This window comes from Urocitellus parryii, chromosome 1 (genome assembly GCF_045843805.1).
Source record: "Urocitellus parryii isolate mUroPar1 chromosome 1, mUroPar1.hap1, whole genome shotgun sequence".
In the NCBI taxonomy this organism is placed as follows: domain Eukaryota; kingdom Metazoa; phylum Chordata; class Mammalia; order Rodentia; family Sciuridae; genus Urocitellus; species Urocitellus parryii.
Window position 1 is genome coordinate 140,520,273 of NC_135531.1, and position 6,762 is coordinate 140,527,034.

Genomic DNA, 6,762 nt, shown 5'->3' on the forward strand with positions numbered 1-6,762 from the left:
TAATTGCCCTATGGTTATGAGTCCATTCCTCTCCCAGGTCACCCCTTGGTCTAGTCCTGCATCACAGCCACATCCTGGAGCCTTATTCATTCAGTGTTCTACCAGGAATCTGAAAGCAGGCATGATGGTACAGAGGGAAAGAACTCTGCAGAAATAACCAGCAGGTTATTCATGGTATGCAGAGTTCTACCATGATTACTATTACGGAAATTGTACTCAAGAGTCTTTCTGCTTCAGGTTCCATTATGTCCCATTAGACTAGGGGTTAATGAGCAAAGACAAGATGATGGTCACCGAGAGAATTGCTAGCAGTCTTTATTGATTAAAATTTTAAATAAAAAAATGAAATAAATCAAGAAGAGAGGAGGGTGCAATATCTTTGACCAGGAGTGGCATGAGTGTGATTAATTGTATTATTTTTGTTGGTTGGTTTTACTATGGACTTTGTGAGATCCAACAAAGGACTTTGTGCATGCCAGGATAGCAGTCCATACCACTCGGCTAAACAAACCCTCAGCTCAGTTTGATACGTTTAGCTTTGGAAGTAAGTCTCTTAGAACAATTTTTCTCACAGGGTCAACACCTTAACACATCTTATCATTTTTCCTGAACAAATATTCTCTCTAAGCTTTAGATAACACCTACACTCTTTGATCACCTCCCTGGCCTTACCCTTTACAACTTTTCCCTTCATATACTACTCTGAAGCCATGGGGCATCTGACACCCCCTTTCCCATGGGTCTCCTTGTAGCTATTCCCTCTTGGCAAATCACCACCTACATTCCTCCCCTGTCCTCCATGTCTCCCACTTCCATTTCTCCTTCTAGTCTCTACTGAGACGTCTCTCCTCTATAACACTTTTCTTGGCCTCCTAAAACTGGACATGATGGTCCTTCTTTATAAACCCATATGACTCTTTCCCTATGATTCTTCTCATCACATATACTTTGGATCCATCCTGCTAGATAGTGATTTATTGAACACCAGAAATTTTTTGTAGTCTTTATGATTTCATCAAAATTCAATACTCTTTGACATATAACAAGGACTAGTTAATTAATAAGATAGTATGTTTAGAAATACTTTGAAAAAATATTCTGAGAAATTAAAACATAAAAAATCATGAAAATTTTGTTTTGACATAAACTAATCTATTTGATGCTTAGAAAATACATCATCCTTCACTTCAAAGGTTAAATCTATGCCTCAAATTGACATCTGAACAACTTTTTGGAAATGCTACACATCTGCTCCAAAATAATCTAATGGTGGAGAAGTAAAGAGATTTTAATAATGAGATCAGACTGGCTATAAATTCTTCTGAGGTTTGGTGGTGTATACATGGAACTTTATGTAATATATATGTTACAGTTTTATATGTTTGAAATTTAGCAAATTTGAAATTTTTAAAAATTGTGGAAAGAATAGTCTCTTTAATGGATGACAGGGGATAAAGTTTTAAATATTGTCATTCAATGAATGACATGGGGAAAACTGGATACTCATAGGCAGAAAATTCAAACTAGACTATTTTTTCATATTTTATTTATTTATTTTTAATTTGTTATATATGACAACAGAATGCATGACAATTCATATTACACATATAGAGCACAATTTTTCGTATCTCTGGTTGAACACATAGTAGAGTCACATCCTTCGTGACTTGTACTTAGGGTAATATTGACCATTCAACTGTCTTTCCTACCCCTTGACCCATCCCTTACAATCCCTTCTCTTTTCCCCTTTGCCCTATCTAGAGTTCATTTAATCCTCCCACACACCCACCCACCCCCAGAATATTATGGATCAGCATCCTTAAATCAGAAAAATCTTTGGCATTTGGTTTTTGGGGATTGGCTGATTTCACTTAGCATTATATTCTCCAACTCATCCATTTACCTGCAAATGCCATGATTTTATTCTCTTTTAATGCTGAATAATATTCCATTGTGTATATATACCACATTTTCTTTATCCATTCATCTACTGAAGGGCGTCTAGGTTGGTTCCACAGTTTAGCTATTGTGAATTGTGCTGCTATAAACATTGATGTGGCTGTGTCCCTGTAGTATGTAGTATGCTGTTTTTAATTCCTTTGGGTATAGACCAAGGAGTGGGATAGCTGGGTCAAATGGTGGTTCCATTCTCAGTTTTCCATGGAATTGCCATACTGCTTTCCATATTGGCTGTACCAATTTGCAGTCTCACCAACAATGTGTGCCTTTTCCCCCATATCTTGCCAATACTTATTATTGTTTGTATTCTTAATAGCTGCCATTCTGACTGGAGTGAGATAAAATTTTAGAATAGTTTTGATTGGCATTTCTCTAATTGATAGTAATGATGAATATTTTTTCATATATTTGTTGATTAACTGTATATCATTTTCTGAGAAGTATCTGTTCAGTTCCTTGGCCCATTTACTGATTGGGTTATTTTGTTTTTTGGTTTTTAAGATTTTTGAGTTCTTTATATATTCTAGAGTTTAGTGCTCTATCTGACATGCGTGTGGCAAGAATTTGCTCCCAATTAGTAGGCTATCTTTTCACCTCACTGATTGTTTCTTTTGATGAGAAGAAGCTTTTTAGTTTTAATACATCCCATTTATTGATTCTTGATATTAATTCTTGTGCTATAGGAATCTTATTAAGGAAGTTGGGACCTAATCCCACATGATGGAGGTTTGGGCCTACTTTTTCTAATAGATGCAGTGTCTCTGGTTTAATTCTAGATTCCTGATTCACTTTGAGTTTTGTACTTGATGAGAGACAGGGGTTTAATTTCATTTTATTGCATATGGATTTCCAAATTTCACAGCACCATTTGTTGAAGAAGCTATATTTTCTCCAATGTATGTTTTTGGTGCCTTTGTCAAGTATAAGATAACTGTACTTATGTGGGATAGTTTCTGTGTCCTCTATTCTGTACCATTGGTCTACATGTCTATGTTGGTGCCAATAGCATGCTGTTTTTGTTACTAATGATCTATAGTATAGTTTAAGGTCTGGTATAGTGATGCCACCTGCTTCACTCTTTTTGCTAAGGATTACTTTAGCTATTCTAGGTCTCTTAATTTTCCAGATGAACTCAATGACTGCTTTTTCTATTTCTATGAAGAATGTCATTGGGATTTTGATTGGAATTGCATTAAATCTGTATAGTGCTTTTGGTAGCATGGTCATTTTGACAATAGTAATATTGCCTATCCAAGAACAAGGTAGATCTTTCCATCTTCTAAGGTCTTCTTTTTTTTTTTTTTACTTTTTGAGAAGACTGATTAAGAAACTTTATTACAGAAAATGAATGCATCCAACGTCCCCAAGTACATTTGTGACAAAAACAGACACAAGGGAGACACAGACAATAGTTGCTACATTACAGCCTTGTTCTTTCCAAAAGATAAAACATTACTCAAGAACAGGGTAAGGGGGTTGGAAGAGAGTGTTTAAGAGAAAAAAATACTGTCCTTTTGACTTAATAACAGGTTGGCATTGCAAGAGGATTGGTCCAGAAATCAAGCTAAGCCTAACCTTTTGTGGTAACATCATGCCACTTAAAAGCATCTCAGAGAAGCTAGAGAACAACATTCCACTGGGGCATCTAGTGGCAGTGTGTAAACCTTAAGAGTAGTGGTCTTGTAACAAGCAACTGGAGTCTCTATAACCAAGTCTGCTTAATCAAACATCATTTAGCTAAATACCTACCCCCCACTTCTATTTGGCTACTGAGGGAGCATAAAATCCACCCCCACCTATAGTTGGAAAACTACTTCCTTGGGATTACTGGTTGAGCATCTCTTCCATATCTGATGAGGTTGGCCTGTACATTGTGCATTGTGCAGTAGTAGCCGTTTCAGTTTAGAATGCCAAGTGACAAGGGCATGGCAAAAGCAGGATGAACAATCCTGGAACAAGTGCCTCTGGGCAAAACTAATGACCAAGGGTTTTTAAATTAGTGGAAGAATTAAAAAAAAACATATTTAGGACAAACAGTTCTGATGGAGAGGGAATGGTTATGAATGAAGATCAGGCTGTGACCATGACTTGCACTCATCTAGGACCTGACACAGTAAAGACAGCTCCTTAGACAAGCAAGGTTGCGAAGAGTGAACTTTTAAGAAAAAGCTGCTTTCTTGTAAAATACCATACACACACAAAAAAAAAAAGAAGAAAAAAATTTCTATATCCAAGTGTTAATGCTAGGCAATGCTGACACTCACCCACAACAGTATTATCATTGTTACTTCAGTGAAGTACAGATGAGCCATCCACTGATATTTAGTATCACCATTTGCCACTGTAGCAACCACCCCCATCCTAACCTGGGCAAAATGTTAACACCATTTACTAATACAACCACTGAAACACAAACCAAGCTTCTTTAGTTTAAGAACATTGAACAACAATCTACATTTCTGGTGAATAAGCTCAAATCACAGGTAGGCCACTCTCTATTTCATGATACATTTACTGCTTAGAAATGTTGATCCTATCGGCCTGCTGAAGTGACCCAAGATGGAACTTTAATAACTTTCTTGGAATGTCTGATTTTTTGAATGAGGAAAACAGGGCCAAAATATGGATAATGTCCCCTACCCCACCCCATCCCCCCTCACTGGGGTCTAGGAGACAAGCAGCAATTTAAGGCCTCCTCAAATGTTGAGCACAAGAAATAACTATGCATCCCATTACATGTGCAGGAGTCAGAGAGGAGTGAGAATAAATAAGGTATGAAGTTTTACACCCTATACACTCTGGAAGACATTCTTACTGTTTAGCAATGCATTTGACACCAAAAGGAGATGTAGAGCCGAAGGTAAAAAGTAAAATCTGGAGTTAGCTGGCCCCCATCCCGCCTGCCTGCCTTCCTGAACAGTACTGAAGGCTGCTGGCCCTTGCCTATGTCACTACATTCACTGGTCTACACTTCATCTTAATGCCATTCAGATACAACAAATCATGCAGTAACTTCAAGTAGCCCCCTCCTTCATCTCAGTCCTAAGCTGACCATGTGAGTAAAATAGAAGTTACCAGATTTATAGGGAGGAACAGTTTTAAAAATGTAATACTGTTTATTTAACTTCAAAAACATTTCAGCATTCTAAACATACAAAAAATAACATAACGTTGCAAATTGCATTTAAGTACAGAAGGTTCTTGAACTTTCATTGATGCAGTAGCTCTTTGCTTTGCTGACAATGAAGAGTTCTACAGTTTGTTTGAAAACAAAGTTTAAAATCTACCATACTTAACTAAAAAAAAAATTCAAACACTTTTCATGCCAGCTGACCCCCCTTTTTCCACAACTAAGAAAGGCAGCAGAATGCTATATCACTATATACAAAAACAAGACAACCTGAAGCTAAATGGATGCCCACCGCAGTGTCAACAGGTCCAGCCTCACAGTGCACGCCCTGAGCTACGGCCCCTCCAAAAGGCATCTTCCCCCCACAGCCTCAACGCCAAGCAAGGAGCATCAAGAGTTTGTCTCGGTTGTTTTGTTCTTTTTACAGACTATAGATATGTACAGTTGATAACTGAGGATTTCTAGCCAATAACCATATAGTTAACACCACCTTACAAATTTAAAAAAAAATGCCAGAAACATCTTCAAATGCCTTGTCACACCAACAGCAAAGTGCACAGAGTGAGGAGAACACAAGAGTGCCTTTTCATTTTAAAAATGTTTGGAAATATGTACAACTTTGATACAGTTTTAGGGTGCTCTGGACACCCAGGGCCACTTCATGTAAACCACTGACAATATCTGGAGCATTTTGAGAGACTACAATATGATCGTGATCAAATTCTGAAATTAAACCTAATGAGAGTAACAGACACATCTCAAATAAGATGTGTCAATCATGGCGCTCCCCTACTCTAAGGTATTCACAAGAAGACGGATAAACAGTTTTTTATTCATCCTCCTCCTCCTCCTCCTCCTCTTCTTCCTCCTCTTCTTCGTCTTCCTCTTCCACTTTTTTCCGGGCAACTTTAGCAGGACCCTTTGTGCCATCAAACTTTCCTTTAGACTTATAGTCAGCAACATCCTTCTCGTATTTCTCCTTCAGCTTTGCAGCCTTCGTGATGTATGGCTGCTTTTCACTGTCACTTAAGTTATTCCACATCTCACCCAGCTTTTTTGCCACATCTCCAATGGAGATACCAGGATTTGTAGACTTGATCTTGGGGCGGAATTCTGAACAGAACAAGAAGAATCCAGACGGTGGTCTTTTGGGGGCATTAGGGTCCTTTTTCTTCTTGCCTCCCTTAGCTGGTCCATAGTCCTTCATTTCTCGATCATAGCGTACTTTATCTGCCTTTGCCATTTCATCAAATTTAGATTTCTCTTTCCCAGACATTGTCTTCCACCTCTCAGAGCACTTCTTGGAAAATTCTGCAAAATTGACAGGGACTTCTGGATTTTTCTTCTTATGTTCTTCTCTGCAAGTCTGCACAAAGAAGGCATAAGCAGACATCTTGCCCTTTGGTTTCTTGGGATCACCTTTAGCCATCCTGACTTCCATTTTGTCAAAAGCCTCCTGATGAAAGAAAGTGCCCCTCAAATCAGATGCTGCCACCCTCGGGGGGGCGCGTGGAATCTGGGGCCGCGGCGGCAGGCGTCCGCGGGGGGTGTGGGGCCGGGCCGGCAGCAGCTACGGCAGTGGCTGTGGCGCCCGCCGCGCCTCCTTAGCCCAGCTCCTTCTAAGGTCTTCTTTAATTTTTTTCTTTAGCATTCTGTATTTTTCATTGTAGAGG

At 38.8% G+C, this 6,762-nt stretch overlaps 1 pseudogene; it reads right to left on the bottom strand.

The window, feature by feature from the left end:
* Positions 1–5,103: 5,103 nt before the first annotated feature.
* LOC144254371 (high mobility group protein B3 pseudogene) lies at positions 5,104–6,545 on the bottom strand (annotated as a pseudogene).
* Between the last annotated feature and the right edge of the window lie 217 nt (positions 6,546–6,762).